The 20467-nt window shown below is 48.2% G+C and overlaps 2 pseudogenes; both read left to right on the top strand.

The window, feature by feature from the left end:
* LOC123465710 lies at nt 1–1295 on the top strand (annotated as a pseudogene).
* Nucleotides 1296–14666: 13371 nt separating this feature from the next.
* Nucleotides 14667–20467, top strand: part of LOC123333371 — an 18290-nt pseudogene continuing 12489 nt past the window's right edge.

The following is a 20467-nucleotide window of genomic DNA, read 5'->3' as shown; positions in this document are numbered from 1 at the left end:
ATGAATGCACTACACGAATATCTGAATGAATTGAAAAGAGAATTGGCTGGAAAGGAGCAAGAAACACTCCCAAAAGAGCAGCTGGATAGGAAGAGGTTTCTGAAGAAGTTTCCTCGGGTGACACAGCAGCTGGTGGAGCTTAAAAGCAAGCTCCAGGAGCTTGCAGATAATGTTGACAAAGTCCACAGGGACTGACCATCTCCAATGTGGTGACCCACAGCACTGGCACTTTATCTGGTGCCCTGACCATCCTTGGCCTGGTTCTGGCACCCGTGACAGCGGGGGCCAGTGTGGCACTCTCAGCCACTGGGATAGGGCTGGGAGCAGCGGCTGCTGTGACCGCTGTGTCCACCAGCATCGTGGAACATGTAAGTAGGTCATCAGCAGAAAACAAAGCCAGTCAATTGGTGTCAAGAAATGGAAGGTGCTCCTAGAGGTACTCAAGAGCAACCCCCAAATTGTTGACACAACAGAGAAATTGGCAAAAGTCGAGAAACACCTTGAAATAAATATACATGCCATGGAGACAGGTGAAGCCAACCCTGACTCTGCAGTCAATTCAAACGTCTACCTGAGCCCTGGGAGAATCGCAGCTCCAGCCATCCAGCAGGTAGAGGCAGGTTTCAAAGGCACGGCTTTGACAGTTACCAAAGGAGGCTGAATCGCGGGGGCGGCCACTGCAGGGCTCTTCCTCCTGGTGGATGTGGGCTTCCTGGTGAAGGAGTCAATGCACTTGCACGATGGTGCAAAGGCAGCATCAGCTGAAAACCTGCAGCAGCGGGCCAGGGAGCTGGAGAGGAAGCGGGAGGAACTCACCCAGATCTATGAGAGTCTGCAGGGGGACCCAACTCCACCACCCCCAGAGCAGTGAGGGTCCAGGGACACATTGAGGGTCAAGGTGCAGAGGCACATTGTGAGGGAAAAAAGGAGACTGAGACAAAATTGTTGGAGCTGAGGGTTAGGAAACTGGCGCTTCTGCAGCTGAGCACAGGAGGGGAGGGGTGAATGCAGGTGATAGATGGGGAGAGAGAAGGAGCCTGGATTAAGGGAGGAAGGGGGACTAGAGAATGGGCGGGGGCCGAGGGAGAAACCTCTTATTTTTTTCACACTGTGAACTTTCTATTTGTATTGAGGAATAGTCGATTAACAGTGCTGTGATAGTTTCAGGTGAACAGTGAAGGGATTCAGCCATACACACACATGTATGCATTCTCCCCCTAACTCCCTTCCCTTCAGAAACCACTTCAGTCAGTTCAGTTCAGTCATGCAGTCGTGTCCGACTCTTTGCAACCTCATGAATCGCAGCACGCCAGGCCTCCCTGTCCATCACCAACTCCCGGACTTCACCCAAACCCATGTCCATTGAGGCGGTGATGTCATCCAGCCATCTCATCCTCTGTCATCCCCTTCTCCTCCTGTCCTCAATCCCTCCCAGCATCAGAGTCTTTTCCAATGAGTCAACTCTTCGCATGAGGTGGCCAAAGTACTGGAGTTTCAGCTTTAGCATAATTCCTTCCAAAGAAATCCCAGGGCTGATCTCCTTTAGAATGGACTGGTTGGATCTCCTTGTAGTCCAAGGGACTCTCAAGAGTCTTCTCCAACACCACAGTTCATCAATTCTTTGGCACTCAGCTTTCTTCACAGTCTAACTCTCATATTCATACATGACCACTGGAAAAACCATAGCCTTGACTAGACGAACCTTTGTTGGCAAAGTAATGTGTCTGCTTTTGAATATGCTATCTAGGTTGGTCATAACTTTCCTTCCAAGGAGTAAGTGTCTTTTAATTTCATGGCTGCAATCACCATCTGCAGTGGTTTTGGAACCCAGAAAAATAAAGTCCGACACTGTTTCCACTGTTTCCCCATCTATTTCCCATGAAGTGATGGGACCGGATGCCATGATCTTCATTTTCTGAATGTTGAGCTTTAAGCCAACTTTTTCACTCTCCACTTTCACCTTCATCAAGAGGCTTTTTAGTTCCTCTTCACTTTCTGCCATAAGGGTGGTGTCATCTGCATATCTGAGGTTTTTGATATTTCTCCTGGTAATCTTGATTCCAGCTTGTGCTTCTTCCAGTCCAGCGTTTCTCATGATGTACTCTGCATATAAGTTAAATAAGCAGGGTGACAATATACAGCCTTGAAGTACTCCTTTTCCTATTTGGAACCAGTCTGTTGTTCCATGTCCAGTTCTAACTGTTGTTTCCTGACCTGCATATAGGTTTCTCAAGAGGCAGATCAGGTGGTCTGGTATTCCCATTTCCTTCAGAATTTTCCACAGTTTCTTGTGATTCACACAGTCAAAGGCTTTGGCATAGTCAATAAAGCAGAAATAGATGTTTTTCTGGAACTCTCTTGCTTTTTCCATGATCCAGTGGATGTTGGCAATTTGATCTCTGGTTGCTCTGCCTTTTCTAAAACCAGCTTGAACATCTGGAAGTTCATGGTTCATGTATTGCTGAAGCATGGCTTGGAAAATTTTGAGCATTACTTTAGTAGTGTGTGAGATGAGTGCAGTTGTGAGGTAATTTGAGCATTCTTTGGCATTGCCTTTCTTTGGGATAGGAATGAAAACTGACCTTTCCCAGTCCTGTGGGCCACTGCTGAGTTTTCCAAATTTGCTGGCATATTGAGTGCAGCACTCTCACACCATCATCTTTCAGGATTTGAAAGAGCTCAAGTGTAATTCCATCACCTTCACTAGCTTTGTTTGTAGTGATGCTTTCTTAGGCCCACTTGACTTCACATTCCAGGATGTCTGGCTCTAGGTCAGTGATCACACCATTGTGATTATCTGGGTCATGAAGATCTTTTTTGTACAGTTCTTCTGTGTATTCTTGCCACCTCTTCTTCATATCTTCTGCTTCTGTTAGGTCCATACCATTTCTGTCCTTTTTTGAGCCCATCTTTTCATGAAATGTTCCCTTGGTATCTCTAATTTTCTTGAAGAGATCTCTAGTCTTTCCCATTCTGTTGTTTTCCTCTATTTCTTTGCATTGATTGCTGAGGAAGGCTTTCTTATCTCTGCTTGGCTGTCTGGGGAGGCCTTACAAATAGCTGTGAAAAGAAGAGAAGTGAAAAGCAAAGAAGAAAAGGAAAGATATAAGCATCGGAATGCAGAGTTCCAAAGAATAGCAAGGAGAGACAAGAAAGCCTTCTCAGAAACCACTTACTTTGAACTAAAGACGACACTGGGTGCAGAATAAAGGGAGAGGCAAGGGAACTAGCAACGAGACACAGAAATACAAAAGGGCTGAAAATGGGGGATAGTCAGAGAGGCAGGATCATTGGGATCCAAGAGAAGTAGCAGGGGCTGCTCTATTGCCCTTCCTGGGGTCTGATGCCCCAGCAAGAAGAGTCTCCCCCTGGTGGTGGCCTCTAGCCCGACTTCTCCAACAACTCGCCTTTGATTCCAGCATTTTATCTTAATTAAGCTGTGAGTTCTTTTGTCTGCTTGTTTCTTTAATTGAAGTAGAGTTGCCCACTCCAGTATTCTTGCCTGGAGAATCCCATGGACAGAGGAGCTTGGTGGGCTACAGTCCATGGGTCGCAAAGAGTCGGACATGACTTCACTTTCACTTTCACTTGATTTACAATATTCTGTTAGTTCAGGTGAACATCGAAGTGATTCAGTTATACATAATCTATGTATATACTTATATTCTTTTTAATTTTTTCATTACAGATTATTATAAGTTACTATTATTCCCTGTGCTATACATAAAGTCCTTGTTTTTTTAATCTATTTTATGTATGGTAGTGTGTATCTGTTAATCCCATACTCCTAGTTTACCCCTCTCTCTCTTTAGTAACAACAAGTTATATTTTCTATGACTATGAAGCTGTTTTGGTTTGTTCATATGTTCATTTGGACTCTTTTTTTTTTTTTTGGCCACGCCAAGCAGTTTGTGGGATCTCAGATCCCCGACGTAGGATAAACATGGCCATAGCAGCAAAACCACCAAATTCAAACCACTAGAGCACCAGGGAGCCACATAAACTATTTCTTAGATTCTCCATATAAGTGATATTATATATCTGTCTTTTCTGCCAGACTTACTTCACTTAGTATGATCACCTCTAGATCCATACATGTTACTACAAAAGGCATTATTTTATCCTGCTTATGGCTGAGTAATATTACATTGTTTGTATGTGCCACATTGTCTTTATCCCTTCATCTGTTGACAGACATTTAGGTTACTTCCATGTTTTGGCTATTGTAAATAGTGCTGCTATGATCTGATGCATGTATCTTTTCAAATCGGAACTTTTTCTTTTCCAAATATATGCCCTGAAGTGGGATCATTGGATCACATGATAGCTCTATTTTTAGTTTTTAAGGAACTTCTTTACTGTTTTCCATAACGGCCACACCAATTTATATTCCCAGCAACAGTGTAGGAGGCTTGCCTTTTCTCCACATCATCTCCAATATTGATTGTCTGTAGACTTTTACTTGATGACCCTTCTGTTTGGTAGGGGGTGATCTCTTATTGTAGTTTTGATTAGCATACACAGAGGATGAGATGGCTGGATGGCACCACTCACTCAATGGAGATGAGTTTGAGTGGACTCGGGAGTTGGTGATGGACAGGGAGGCCTGGCTTGCTGTGGTCCATGGGGTCGTGAAGAGTCGGACACGACTGAGCGCCTGAACTGAACTGAATGAATAATTAGCAGTGTTCAGCCTCTTTGCATGTGCTGGCTAGCCAGCTGTGTATCTTCCCTGAAGGATGGTCTGTGTGGAACTTCAGGCAGCGGCTTCTTGACGACAGTGGTGGTGGTGGTGGCGGCAGCGGTGACGACGACTCAGGGGACGGAGCATCTGACACGCATCCAGGCGCCCTTTGAGTTCAGGCTGCACCGAGACCAGCGACGTTCCCGTGAAATTCCCAGTGTTGTGTAGGAACAGAGATTGATTTGGGAAAAAGAGAAAGAAAGATGAAGCAGAAGACATCAACAGGTCAAGGAACTATGCGGTGTGTCAAGGAGATCAACCAGCCTGGGGTCAACAGACAAGGCCTCTCTGACCCTCAGTTTCCTCCTCAGTTGGGGATGAAGCAGAACAAGATATTCTAAGACCATCTGCCTCTCTCTACATTGTGTTCTACAGACTTTAGTTCAATAAATATGAACTGATTGACTGAGGCTTCCCTGCATTGATTGATGAGCTCAGCTGGGCTCCGGGTGCCTGACCTCCTTCCCCATGAGCCCATCTCCCAGGGTCTCAGGAAGTACGTCCTCCATGGCTCCTCCTGCCTGCCTGCTGGGCTCCCATAAAGTTGTTTCCCTCAGACCCTGGAGCCCCGCAGGCCCCATGGGACACCAGGGGGAGCCCATGTCATCTGACTTGGGCTGAGCACGGGGATGCTCCTCCTCCAGCTCGGGGACAAGGATGGACATGGGGCACCCGAGGGTGATTGAGAGCAGAGGGCTTGTGTGCAGGTGTGAGGAGGGGGGTCAGCCGTTAACAGAGGGGCAGAAAGAGAGCACACGCCTCACCCAGGCTGCCTTCACATTTCACCAGGACTCCTGTAGGAACTTTCAGAACGGTCTTCCTGTGTTTATTTTGGGGCACTGCCCTGCCTCACCTGTCTATTCCCCACATGGGGCTGGAATGACTCTTACGAATATTGATCTTAGCTCTACCTGCTTCCCCTTCTCCACGGCTGCCCATGACTCTGAGCACGGACTCTGTCCCTCTTTCCTGTGGGGAAATTCACCCCTGTGGAGCCTGGGCTGGGCCACCTCTGTGTCAGCACTGTCACCTGGGTCCTAATCAAAACCTCACTGTCCCTCTGAGAGCACGTGCTTGTCACCCCAATGGAGAACAGGAGGAAGCTGGATCCAGGGTCCAGGAGTGTGGCCACAGCCCCCACCTGGGAAGAGCCATCCTGGGTGGGTCCTCCGGGTGCCTTGAACCTCTTCCCTGGATCCATGTTGAGCTGATTGGTCAGGAGGATGCAGGGTGTCCTGTTTCAGGAGGAAGTGAAGCAAGCATGTGGTGTTCCTGTAACACAGCTTATCCTGGGCCCAGGGTGGTGGACCCACCTCCTTGGAGCCCAGGCCACGGGGCTGTCTGTCACTACTTGCTGTGCTTCCCAATGTGGGGAGAGATGGGCACTGGTCTTTCCTGACACCCAGGACCTGAGTTCCTTCTGGCAGGGCCTGTTTTGGAGGCTAAATGGCACCCCACTCCAGTACTCTTGCCTGGAAAATCCCATGGATGGAGGAGCCTGGTAGGCTGCAGTCCTTGGGGTCGCTAAGACTCGGACACGACTGATCGACTTCACTTTCACTTTTCACTTTCATGCATTGGAGAAGGAAATGGCAACCCACTCCACTATTCTTTCCTGGAGAATCCCAGGGACGGAGGAGCCTGGTGGGCTGCCGTCTATGGGGTTGCACAGAGTCGGACACGACTGAAGTGACTTAGCAGCAGCTCCTCGCTTGGCCCTAAGTTTGCTAGTTCTAAGCTGCTGCTTCTAGTTCTCACAAATGCCTTGAAGTTCACAGAGCTGCCTTCATACCAACCGGCACACAGCCTCCAGCTGCCTTGTTCCCGGGGCTTAGATCTAAGAGAACAGGGGTGTCTTGAATCTGCAGAGGTCCATACTTAGAATCCACCGGTTATCCTCAGGAAGTTGTGCTGCTGACAGAGAATATCTAACAACTGGTTACACTCACATGTCTGTGGAGCTGGTCTGGACCCAGCCTCTGCGACAAGGACAGTTGGTGAGGAGCCCCTTGTACTGTCCCAGTGAGGCTCTCAAGCCACCTGTGGTGTTGCCCGTCACCCTGCACAGGCCCCACACTGCTCAGCCACCCCTGCTTAGCCCCTGCACTTCTGAAGGATGTTGAAGCCAGTCTTGACTTTAAAGTACGTTTTTCAAAAGAAACCTTTTGGGACTTACTTGGTGGTCCAGTGGTAAAGAAGCTGCCTGGCAATGCAGGGAACATGGGTTTGATCCCTGGTCTGGGAGGATCCAACATGCTGGGAGCAACTAAGCCTGTGCACCGAAACTACTGAGCCCGCTCCCTAGAGCCCGTGCTCTGCAAAAAGAGAAGCCACTGCAATGAGAAGCCCATGTAGTAGCCAACCAAGAGTAGCGCACTTGCTGCAACTAGAGAAAGTAGCCCCTGTCCCCACAGCAGTGAAGACCCAGGGCAGTCAAATAAACAAACAAGGATGCTGTTTCCCTAGTTACCTAAGTTAATGCCTCCTGAGCCCCACTATCTACTGCCACCTTTGTTAGAAATGCACGTGGGCACAGACTCCAGCAGGTAAGGTCCATACAGAGCCGAAGTTCTGTATTTCTTACCAGTCCTGTGCTAACTCCAGCTGCCCCCTCCTGTGTCCCTGCAGCCCCAATCTCCCTGCACCAGGAGAAGGCTGCCCACAGAGCAGGAGGGCCAACCCAGGCTCCAGGCCCCTTCCCTGGCCCTGGCCTTGCTCCAGGGTTCTGTGATGCCGGGGTGCCACATGGTCAGCAGCTGGCTCTCCTCCTCTGGATCGAAGCCCTGGAGCTCAAGAGCAACCTGTACCGCATGGGCCAGAGCAAGGTCTTCTTTCGGCCGGTGTGCTGGCCCACCTGAGGAGGAGCGAGACCTGAAGATCACGGACGTCATCATCAGCTTCCAGGCCTGCTGCTGGGGCTACTTGACCAGGAGGTGAATTCCAGGACACCCACCCCACCCAGCCTGATCCTTGCTTGGGGTCCCTAGCTATCCTGTGGTGGAGGGCACTTAGGAAATGGGGCCTGGGCACCCTCATGCTGGCAGTTTTCCCCCGGGGAGGTCCACATGGCTTTCCCTGCCCCTCAGTTTCTGCCTGAGGTTTAAAGTAAGCAGGTGGGAGGGATGACTGTGCTTGGATTTTCCCTCCAGGAAAGCTCCTGCCTCCCACTGTTCCTCCCTGTATCCCTTCTGTAGGGGTGACACCCAGAGCTGGCTGTCCCCAGAGGACCCCAAGCTCTGGAAAGGAGGCATCCTTGAGTTCCGGCAGCTCCTGCAAGCTCAGGAGCAGGCTTGTGCAGGTCAGTGGGCAGGGAAGCGGCCTGTTTGCCCCTTGACTCCCTGTGTCTGGGCTCTGGGGGGGTGTGTTCTGGCCTGAGCTGTGAGCACTGGGGACAGAATGTCAAATGGATGTTTGCAGGATGTGAGCTGCTGACACTCTCCCACCAAACACAAGTCCCTGAGTTCCTAGAAGAACATCCCCACCTCTCCCCTCCTCTCAGCTCCCTTACCTGCAAAATGCAACAGATACATAACAGTTGGCTTTAAGAACAAACTATGGTTGGCTATCCTCATGGAATAATCTCCTGTCCCTCCCTCAAACCTGGATGGAGGGGACCATAATGGCCTAGGGGCATTTCCTGGGGTGAAGCAGCCCTGAGGGGGTGCAGGTGGGCCTCCATGGGGCATCCAGGGCCACTGCAGTCTCTTCTGCTTGAGGCAAACCGAGATGTTCACCAGTAGTCCTGATGCAGAACTCTCAGACTGTGGGAACTCGACCTCCATTTCTTCATCTGTGAAACGGAGCCAGCACTCCTAGAGCTGATGTGAGATTCAACAGGAAAGGCACGGACAGTGCGAGCACAGCACCTGGCACTTGCTCAGCCCCGTCCACAGAGGCTCTTTGCTCAGGAACCCAAGCAGGAGACAGGGCCAGCTCTCCGTTGCAGATGTCTCTGAGTTGCCAGGACACTGGTTTTCTGATAAAAGTCCTCCATTTGGAGAGAAAAAAATCTGTTGTCAGATGGAGATAATCCGAGGTAGCACAGGGCAGCGTGCTCTCAGCCCTTCCCACGAACTTCTGCATCCACCTTATGGCAGTGACCACCAAGGCTGGGCCTCCTCCTGTGGGCCCCCGGGACTAAAGGCGTGAGTTCCATCCCTGCCAGCAGGGCTAAATCCAGAGGGATCTGATCATAAGGGGTGGAGGTGGGGCTTAGAGTGGCTGAGGGATGACCTGAGGCCCCTCTTCCAGGTACCATGGGCGCAGAGCAGGAAACAGTGGGCTCTGCAGGCGAGGTCATGGAGAGCTTCTCAGAGGAGGTGATGCCAGATTCGGGCTTTGCAGAAAGATTTGTCCCAGTTGGGTGCAGCAGGTGTCCCTGGCAGAAGAACCTGTGTGAGCCAATTCTGGAAGCCACATGAACATGGCCCTCCACAGCAGAGTGTGAACAGTATGCACTGAGCAACTTGTGTGTTCTGGACAGTACCACGTGCTGGTGGCACAAAGGTGAACGAGGCAGGCCGGCTGGTGAGTGTGGGGTTGGTGGGTGAGAAGATGGAATTATGGAGGAGTGATTTGCCAAGGGTCTCACGCAGTGTTGGTGGCAGGTCTTCCTTCAAGGAGCCCGAGGCAGGGTGGACTGAGTCAAGAAGGACGTGGAATGTCAGGACTGGACTTGTTTCTCTAGGGTGTCAGCAGGAGGGGGAATAGCCCAGGGTACAGCCTGATGGGCAGGATGTTTATTTGACTCAGGAACTCAGAAATAAGGGTTTTTGATTTTCACTTTTGCTTCCTAGAGTATATCTGGGCCCAGAGGGTGTACATGGTCATTGCAGAGATGCATAGCTGGTGGTTGCATCTGCACAGATGTGAACTGGATCTTGTTCACACTGTGGACAGAAGAAGGTTCCTGAGTAAGCAGGTGGGTAAGTCCCCGCCCATCCCATCTACCCACCCTCAGGATGACTGTCTGAGAAAAGGATGATTCTCACTAACTGACAGAAGAAGAATGGAAGCTCAGAGAGGTGAGGTCAGCAGGTTAAGCAGGGGCAGAGCCTGGATGTGAAGGCGGGTGTGTCTGAGGGCTTCCTACCAGCCGAGGGACCCTAAACAGAGCAGAGGGAGGGCCACACCTGCTCAGGTGGGCTCAGCTCAGGATGTGGACTTCTGAGACATGATCAGAGACCCCAGAAAGAAGATGTATACTCCGGGTACTCAGCCATTTAGGAAATTAAAGAAAGCAGATGGGGTGGAGGAGGACAAGGAGTCAGAGCCTCTCCTCCTATGACCTGGTCACCTTGAAGCTGTCCCGAGGGTGCTAGGCTAGGGCTGATGGAGAAAAGGGGATTTTTTTCAGATACAAGGAATCAAGGTTTGTTGAAAAACCCTGACTCTGAGTGCCAGGCTCAGTGCCAGGCCCTGGGGACACTGTGGCCTGGAGATGGGCAGGACACCAAGCGGGGAGTCGAAGGGCATTGGCTTCCTGTGTTTGCCAGGCCTCTGCTCAGGATGTGGGTGATGGCTGGTCCTGTGTGGGGAAGGTGGCCCTGCTGGAAGAAGTGAGAAGGGCTCACTGCACAAGGTCCATATACATCCCGGTGCTGTAATATTAAGATAAAAAGCCAAACTCTACAGACATCAGTATAATAGCCTTTTCTAAAACCAACTTGAGCATCTGGGAGTTCATGGTTCACATACTGTTGAAGCCTGGCTTGGAGAACTTTGAACATCGCTTTGCTAGCATGTGAGATGAGTGCAATTGTGTGGTAGTTTGAGCATTCTTTGGCATTGCCTTTCTTTCTGACTGGAATGAAAACTGGTCTTTTGCAGACTTGTGGCCACTGCTGAGTTTCTTTCAGTCCCTTGAGTTTTTTTATCTCTGGTGTACGTTGGATCCTTTTGAAAGATTGATTGATTAGGATCTTTAGTTCTTCTCCATTCTCTTCCTCTCTCCCCCCTTCTCCCCTCCTCCTCTCCTTCCATTTCTAATTTTAACAGGGGAACTGGGGTTGTGCTGTGTCATTGAGAAGCTGGTAGTTTCATGTCCCCATAAGGGGTCCCACCCCTCATATTTTAGCCAGGCTGTGCCAAGGAGGATGGAGGGTGCCCAGAGGCCCTGGACAGGAGGAGCAGCAGAGAAGAGACAGGGCCCCTGATGATGCGGGAAGGGTTCTCAGACCTGGAGAAACTGAGCAAAAATGGACTATGACCAGGAAAGTGTGGCCTTCAAGAGGAGCTGGAGAGCAACTGGGGGAAGGTGACAGGGAGGCTTGGGGCTGGGCCTCCAGGGACAAGCAACCCGTCACGTGGTGAGGCCAGTGGGGAAGCACGTGTCGTGGGGAGGGGCAGCCTGTGCCAAATGAGGTGTCAGTCTCGAGCAGCAGGCCCTGTGGAGACAGAGAGTGTGAGGAAGACAGGAGCTGGGGCAGTCGGGAGGGTCCGGGTGCTCGGCCAGGGGCTTTCTTAATGCCCCTTTCCCTTCCCAGGGAGGGTGACTGCAGGCACAGGAGGGAGATGGTTGGTGAGAATCTGTCTGCCCACGAGGAGGGAAGGGATGCATGACTGGCCATGCAGCTGGGCAGGGCCAGGCTTCTCCAGGGTCCTCCCCTCTCCCACCAACAGCCTTTCCAGAAAGGGACCAATCAGAGGCTCACAGAGGAGGAAGCCCTGGATAGGAATCCAGAAGAGGAAGCACTATCAGCATCCACACCTAGCTGAGGCCCCAGACAAGGGTCAGGACCAGGCCAAGAATGGGAGGGAAGGACTGAAGTATGAGTCCAGTGTTCAACGCATTTACAATTGTTTGTCGTTATCCAGGAGCTGGCCCTCTGTCTGAGCCCTCCTCTTCTTTCTGACTTGACTCTGTTCTCATGTTTCATGATTTCAATAGGCTGACCTGGCTCCTGGGGTCCTGCAGCTTTGGGGCAGAGGAGGAGGCAGGGCACCAGCCAGCTCTCCTCTTCCATATACTTGAAGGAGGGCCTGCCTTTGTGAATTCTCTTCCACCCACATGATGCTGTGCCAGAGTCCAGCCCTGGTGGATCCAGGGAATTCGAAGGGGAGATGGCTTCAGTGATCAGGATACGATGGAATTAAAGATATAAAGAGTGGTTAAATAGGGATAACTCAGCGAAAAAAATTCAGTGAAGAAAAGAGGCTGAATAACTTGCTTTACACGGAGAACCAATAAAAGGTTCGGAGAGGAGAGGAGGCACTAAGGCTTCCTCAGTCAGATCTTAGAAGCCCAGGCATTATTAGTAGGCTTGGTGAGCCTCCACGCTCCAGATGGGAATTCAGCCAGAAGGTGAGAGAAAGAACAACATGGGGAGACCGAGCTTTGGTGAGTAAGACCCGCACTTTATTTTCCAAAGTAGTTTTTATACCTTAAGTTGTGCATAGAGGATAATGGGGGAAGGGGTAGAGTCATGCAAGGTCAGCAGTCCTTGATTCTTATGGAAGCCTGGCTTTCTTCCTGCAAACTTATCATATGCAAAAGTTTAGGTGATTTACATCATCTTCTGGCCAGGAGGCCTATTACATTTTATGACCCTTTCTTCAGAAAACTTATTTTTCTCTAAAGGTGATTATTCTAAAGTCAGGCACCACCCTCCAAAAGCATTAGATAAAGTTGCATTCCTATAGGACAAAGGTGTGATAGGCTATAACAAGAAAAGAATTAACTCAAGGGTCCAAGGTTACAAACATTAAAGCTACTACTTACATTTCTATACACCAATTATATTAATCAATACACTCCCAGGGACACAGTAAATAAGGGATATAGAAACTTAGCAGCAAACATTGGCCCAATAAATGAAAACCCTTCACCAATATAATTTCTAATCAACCCACTATACCATACTAATAATCTTCTAACTGCTCAAAGGAATCTGTATTTAGAAAGTTTAGAACATCTCATGCCTCTCACGGTTGGGAGGCTGTGAACAATCACATGTGGTCGGACAGGCCTGTCAGGCAGGCTAGAGAACCTTCAGAGGAGTTTGTAGGTTGGAACACTCTTGTCACGCCCAGGAATTTTTATTAACTGGAGCTCTAAGTTAACTCCTTCTCCAAGAGAAGTGGTGGGGGACAGCCCTCGTAAAGTCAGAGGTGTAGGTGAGAGCACAAAGCGGTAAAGTAGGCAGACTCTAGTTTTGGGGGTAGATGCTCGAGAATTTCCAGGGGGACTCCTGAGGCTCGATCCCACCTTTGCGTATGCCGAGCCTCCTTCCTCATGACATTTGCCACGGGTGGAGTTCCTCATGCTGGCTCCCGGCAATGGTGCCTCCAGCCTTCACCACCAGGCACACTCCTTAAAAACAAGCTAATGGTTATGCTTCCTGAGGGAGAGCTGTGAACATCGCAGAGGAAGGTGCAGAAAGAAAGATTCTAGGCTTGGAGCTTGGTGAGGGTATGTAGGGGAAGCTCTAAGGAAATGGGGCTGCTCTAGATTGGGAGCTGCAGAGAATGGGAGGCAGCACTACCAACGGGCTCTCAGTACCTCATCTATGGAGAGGGGAGAGCAGACCGAGGCTGAAGGTGTGATTGGTAAGAAGGAGCAGTCCTGCTTTTCAGCCAGGCGAGGGGGCGTGGTGTTGGGGGGCGCAGTGACGGGTGTTTGCTATCTCCTTTGCTCCTGCTCTCAGGGTGACCCTGTGTGAGGCTGGAGTTCTGTGAGAGCCTTTACATCCAACGGGAGAAGAGCGGCACCCTGTTGTGACACCAGGCCAGCCTCTGGATGTCAGGGGTTCTTTCTTTCTCAATCCTTATAAACATTCATGTAAATAAACAGAAAGGAATATACCTATAGACTTCAAGACTCCTCTTATTATTAAATTCAATTAACAACAAAATATTTCCCATTTCATTTACTCTCTTTGCACCATAGAAACAAAAGAAAGATACCAGCTCAGTTGTGTCCAACTCTTTGCAGCCTCATGGACTATAGCCCTCCCAGCTCCTCTGTCCATGAGATTTCCCAGGCAAGAATACTGGAGTGGACAAGCATTTCTTTCTCCAGGGGATCCTCCCTGCCAGGCATCGATCCATGTCTCTTTCATCTTGCATCTCCTGCATAACCACTAGCATTCTTTTTATCCTTTCTCTCTCTCTTTTGGCCACACTTTTCTAAAGTCCTCTCCTTTGAATATTATTATGAACTCATGGCCTTTCACAGACTTACCCTGTCTCATTGAAACATTCATAGCAATCATCTTTTATTGTTATTAGTATATGTGGGTGCCCCCTAATGACCACTTCTCTGATCATCTTCAAGAGCATCCTTGTCTTTGCAGGAGCCCAGATGCCAGTCTCTGGAATTCACCTCCCCTGCAAGGGTCTTCCTTCCTTTGAGTGGATGGAAGCCCATGGCTGCACATGTGGGTGGGCAAGATGCTGCCAGACACAGCACAGTTCACTCTCATTATTCTGGTTTAACCTGTTTTCATGCCTACTTTTCTAAGAACTACGTTTCATCACATGAACATGTCTCTAACGGACAGTTGTCACAGCAGGAGGCACACATTTCTTGTTGGCATTTAATTCAGCTTCTTCCATCATCTTAAGGTGGGTGGCACTAGAAACCGCCCCATTCTTTGGGTTACTGACTGCTATAAAGTGACTGCTGCTGTCTTAGAGTAAAACAATCCAGTCCTAAAAGTGCAGATGGTTAGAACAGATCAGTTTGTACAGAGGGTTCTTCTCATTCCTTCCCAAGGAAAACCTTCTTCTTTAGATAGTTGATAAATGTCTTCAATGATATTACTACATTGGGATCTGCAATAGTGTGAGATGTGTGCCCAGGAGACCAGGAACCTGGACTTGGAGTCTGGCTCTAGCACTAGCTGTGTGCTTTGAGTACATTGCTTCACCCTCTCTGAGCTTCAGTTTCCTTTCTTATAGGATCATTGTGAGAACTAACAAGGAAGTGAATTCATACCAAGCAGTTGGGAAGGTTCCTGGTGCAAAGTGGGAAGTCATCAACCACAACAGCCAATAAGTGGTAAGTATTGCATTTTGGTTTTTCTTGACTTAAAATTTGATAGCATTTAATTTACTTCTTATTAGGAAAATAAGGATTTCATTTATTTTTATACTTTCTATTATACCTTTCCCCTTCTTCTCCTTATATCATTATTCCACTAATTGCATATCCTCTGTTACGAAGCTTTGTACTTGTAAGCACTTTATTTACATCTTGTTTCTTATGCTCTCGACTGGATCTACTATTTCTTGATTCCAGCTTTGTAAACGGAGATATTAATCCTCCTCCTCCCTTCAGTACTTTGGCTCCCAAGTTCTAGAAGTGTATTTTGATTTTTATATTAACAAGTACATTTAGTTCACATATTTAAATACTGTTTCATTTTAAAAGATAAAGGTTATTTTATTAAGATCAGATCAGATCAGTTCAGTCACTCAGTTGTGTCTGACTCCTTGTGACCCCATGAATCACAGCACGCCAGCCTCCCGGTCCAGCACCAACTCCCGGAGTTCACTCAGACTCAAGTCCACAGAGTCAGTGATGCCATCCAGCCATCTCAATACTCTGTCGTCCCCTTCTCCTCCTTCCCCCAATCCCTCCAGCATCAGAGTCTGTTTCCAAAGAGTCAACTCTTCCCATGAGGTGGCCAGAGTACTGGAGTTTCAAGCTTTAGCATCAGTCCTTCCAAAGAAATCCCAGGGCTGATCTCTTCAGAATGGACTGGTTGGATCTCCTTGCAGTCCAAGGGACCTCTCAAGAGTCTCTCCAACACTCACAGTTCAAAAGCATCATTCTCGGCTCTCAGCCTTCTTCACAGTCTAACTCTCACATCCATACATGACCACAGGAAAAACCATAGCCTTGACTAGACGGACCTTTGTTGGCAAGTATGTCTCTGCTTTTCAATATGCTATCTAGGTTGGTCATAACTTTCCTTCCAAGGAGTAAGCGTCTTTTAATTTCATGGCTGCAGTCACCATCTGCAGTGATTTTGGAACCCAGAAAAATAAAGTCTGACACTGTTTCCCCATCTATTTCCATAAAGTGGTGGGACCGGATGCCATGATCTTCGTTTTCTGAATGTTGAGCTTTAAGCCAAATTTTTCACTCTCCACTTTCACTTTCATCAATAGGCTTTTTAGTTCCTCTTCACTTTCTGCCATAAGGGTGGTGTCATCTGCATATCTGAGGTTTTTGATATTTCTCCCGGCAATTTTGATTCCAGCTTGTGTTTCTTTCAGTCTAGCGTTTCTCATTATGTACTTTACATATAAGTTAAATAAACAGGGTGACAATATACAGCCTTGACATACTCCTTTTCCTATTTGGAACTAGTCTGTTGTTCCATGTCCAGTTCTAACTGTTGCTTCCTGACCTGCATACAGATTTCTCAAGAGGCAGATCAGGTGGTCTGGTATTCCCACCTCTTTCAGAATTCTCCACAGTTTCTTGTGATCCACACAGTCAAAGGCTTTGGCATAGTCAAGAAAGCAGAAATAGATGTTTTTCTGGAACTCTCTTGCTTTTTCCATAATCCAGTGGATGTTGGCAATTTGATCTCTGGTTGCTCTGCCTTTTCTAAAACCAGCTTGAACATCAGGAAGTTCACGGTTCACATATTGCTGAAGCCTGGCCTGGTGAATTTTGAGCATTACTTTACTAGCGTGTGAGATGAGTGCAATTGTGCAGTAGTTTGAGCATTCTTTGGCATTGCCTTTCTTTGGGATTGGAATGAAAACTGACCTTTTCCAGATAAAGGTTATTTTATAATGACTATAAATGAAATAAAACTAAGATTTTTGAATCACTAATAAACCTGTGAGTTAATACACCTGTGAGTTATAATACACCTGTGAGTTATATCATATTATACATATTAATATTACTTCAGTTTTAAAACTGTCTCCAAAGGACTTGGACATAGATATATTTACTTAAGATTTTTTTTATTTAAACAAAAGAGTTTACATTTTTTGGTGATATTTTAATACATTTTTTAAGAGCTAACTTGTACCATATAGCTTTACATGCTTCTCAGCAGTTCACTTCAGTTCAGTTCAGTCGCTCAGTTGTGTCCAACTCTTTGCAACCCCATGAACTGCAGCACGACAGGACTCCCTGTCCATCACCAACTTCCAGAGCCTACCCAAACTCATGTCCTTTGAGTCGGTGATGCCATCCAACCATCTCATCCTCTGTCGTCCCCTTCTCCTCCTGAGCTTTAGTTTTTCCTGATGTTTCTAACTGGCTTCATTTTCACCCCTTGCATGGTTTATCTTCAGCATTTCCTCCATTTCTTTCCAACGGTGCCTCATGTGATACCGTGTCCCCTGTCCCCACAGACTCTGGACTTCTTATCCCATTCTGGACTGGTTTCTCTCTAGGTCTGCTGCGCGCCCAACTGGGATCCTTGGATTCCATTCCCATGGGGTTGATGTTCCTGACTCCTGGATCCCATATCTATCTCTCGTGGGTATTCTTTACCTTCCTCCATAATTAAACAAACACATCATCTATTTTTTTTTTCCTGCATCTCATTTTCAAGTAACTTTCTAAAAGTCTGCTGCAGGGTGAAGGCTGCTGTGAATGTGGGATGGGACGTGGGGGTGGTGGGCTTGTCCCCTCCTCTCCCCTTGGCCTCCCTCTCATCTTGCTCTCTCTGGGGCTCTGCCCAGGAGACCATTCTCTCCTGTGAACACGCTCCCTGTTTCTCTCCCTCTACTGTACTTCTCTTTACTCAGCTATCACTTCTCCGTCCAGTGAGTCTTCAAATATTTGTGAAAGACTCTGGTCTCCTATTGCTCCCATGCTTGTTTTTCTTAGCAGCAGAGGGAGGCTATGGTGAGTGGGATGAGCCCAGTGAGTGGGGTGGAATCCAGTCTACCAAGGGCAAGACCTCTGACCTTGGGCAAGTCAGGTAACATCTGTGAGTCAGCTTCCTTATCTGTAAATACTGATAAATGTGCATATCTCAAAGGTTAATGAAATGAAATATGAGTTTTCATTGGTAAAGTTTTACAGCAAATAATAATGCAGAGCAAAGTGAAAGTTGGTCAGTCATGTCCGACTCTTCATGATCCCTTGGATTACACAGTCCATGGAATTCTCCAGGCCAGAATACTGGAGTGGGTAGCCGTTCCCTTCTCCAGGGGATCTTCCCAACCCAGGGATAGAACCCACGTCTCCTATATGGCAGGTGGATTCTTTAGCAACTGAGCCACAAGGGAAGCCCAAGTGAAACTGTTTCCACTCGATTCTGAACCGGGGACCTTTTGCATGTTAGGTGAACATGATAACCACTACACTATGGAAACCATGCACTCTTATCGGTAGATGGTATTATACCTATATATACCTTTACCATCATTTCAGTCAAGTCTCAGGAGGAGTAGTTGATAGAAGCTCTTTTGCTTTCTTAAAAAGAGTAGCTAAACATCATCAACACTTGCTTTCCTTCCTCATCTCCCATGGCAAGGTAATCACATGCAGAACCAAAATAAATGATTTAATTATAAAGATCTGAATTTTTTAAAAGAAGGACCACTGAGAATGGGTATATCTGAAAGGATGGACACCCTCATATATTATAAGTGTGAACATAAATTGCTACAGTTTCTTTGCATGGCATGGTGGCTCCAGGTATGGAAATTTTTTAGGTGTTGATGCCATCTGATCTTAATTCTACTTCTAGATATAGCTTAAGGATACAGTCTCAGATGTAGGTGAAGTTTTACACAAGGAGAATATTCTTTGCACTATTATTTACATAAAGGATTAGAAACTCCATCAAGTCCAATATTCAGGAGGGGAAAGCAAGGAGGACAGAACAGCTGCAGGGGTCTCAGCCACTCAGAGCAGGGATACAGGAATTGGGGCAGGGCTGGTGGGACTCCAGGCCCTTGTGGGGAAAAAGGCTCTTGCAGAAGCAAGGAAGACCTGGGCTATGGGAGCCGTATCACCAGGAACTTTATCAAGGAGAGACTTGATAGGGAGCAAGACATCATTTTGGAAGGAAGAGTCATTTACCAATGAACATATATCCACAAATAAATCTTTTTGATATATAGGGAGTAGAGCATAGTCATCACACATGTGATTTGCATCAGAAGACTCAGGGTCTAGTCCAGACTCTGGCACCAGCGTGACAATTTGGACTCAGCTAAGTCTGAGTGAGTTTCAGGAGCCTGCATGTTAAGGACACTGGATCAATGTTATTAATATTAGTTACTACCAATTCAAAAACACAGGTGTCCCAACCTCACCTCATTTCCAGAGTATTCACCTCCTATCTGTTCTTCTAGTCTCTGGCTTTATTGTTCCTATAACTTCGCAGATGGCTGTCTCCTGTCTGATTTCCTTCTCCTTGTGCCCCAACAGGAGAGCAGGACTCTGACTTGGCTTGGAAGGAGCCGTAGGAGGTGAATGACTTTTCTTAACTAACAACCAGCAGAGCCCAGGAGACAGAGAACCGCACTGGGCTAAGTTCCTGGAGGCACTGGTGGCCGTCCCGGGGGAACCCACTAGAGAACTTGTCCCTCGCTGCTCCCTGCAGCCGCTGCTCCTCACAGTGGAGCTCACAGTCTGTTTTCTCTTCCCAAGGGTGAGGCCACACCTCCTTCCAGCCTGATGCTGACAAGGAGCTGAAGGGAGATCTCTGAGAGCCCCTGCTGCCACCATGAGCTCAGAAAACTTCGGACACTGCTCAGGTAGTCAGCTCTATCTTCTCTGGAAGGTTCCTACTTGTGACCCAGAATTGAAGGTGGTATTTCCAGGCTGAGTTAAACTACAGAGGAATCAAGAACCATGAAGAGAATGGATAGGCATCCTTGAGCTTCCAAGAGAGACCAGGAGATTCCCCTCACCTTGGCGTCTGCCCACAGCCTCCTTCCCGGCCCTCTCCTCAGGGAGCCATGACCAAGGTGCTGACTTCCTGCCTCTCCCACCACCCAGCAAGTGACTCAGGACGGAGGCCGGGAGAGCACACGCGGAGCATGGACAGCAGATGGCAGTCCCCACGGCCAGGCAGGCCTGGGAGAGGAGGTCCTCCAGCATCATTGGACTTCTCCTGCTCTCTCCCTTGGTCCAAGCCTCCTCCCGCTCCCAGACCTGGGGCATCACCACAGAAGCTGTTTCCTCCAGCTCTTCCCAGCCACCAGCCCAGCCTCTGCAAGGGTCAGTGGACCCTGCTCTGAACCCCAGTCTGGCCTTTGCCACCTCCCACCTGGAGGGGAGGGGTGATGAGGATCACATCTGGCTCCACCCCTCCTCCACCTGGTGGATCCCCTCCCCTGCCCATCCTAGAGTCTGTGGTCAGAAGCAGGAGTCCTCTCACATGGTAGTTTTACTCAATGGCATGGGGTCCTAAAGTCTTTTTAAAAATTAGGTAACATGAGTTTGTAATGTTTTCTAAGTTTCATGTGTACAACATTATATTTCTACTTCTATATACGCTACTGCATGCTCACCACCAAAAATGAGTTGCAAAGAATCCCCACTGTGTGCTATAGAGTAGAATGAGCAAATCACAAGAGCTTTAAATGGAAGGAGGAATCAAAGTCTTGTCCAAGAAATGTCTGACACTTGACCTTGGATTGAACCTCAGAGCTTTCAGCTCTGTGGCCTTGGGCTGCCCATTGTCCTGTCTGAGTTTCACTTGCCTCTTCTGTGAGATAAGGATAATGCCTCTTTGTGTGGATTTACGAAGAAACACATTTGATATCAAGTCCCAGCCCATACACACA

The sequence above is a fragment of the Bubalus bubalis genome, chromosome 4, assembly GCF_019923935.1.
Source record: "Bubalus bubalis isolate 160015118507 breed Murrah chromosome 4, NDDB_SH_1, whole genome shotgun sequence".
In the NCBI taxonomy this organism is placed as follows: domain Eukaryota; kingdom Metazoa; phylum Chordata; class Mammalia; order Artiodactyla; family Bovidae; genus Bubalus; species Bubalus bubalis.
The sequence above is the reverse complement of the archived record's forward strand: the minus strand, read 5'-3'. Positions and strand labels throughout refer to the sequence as shown.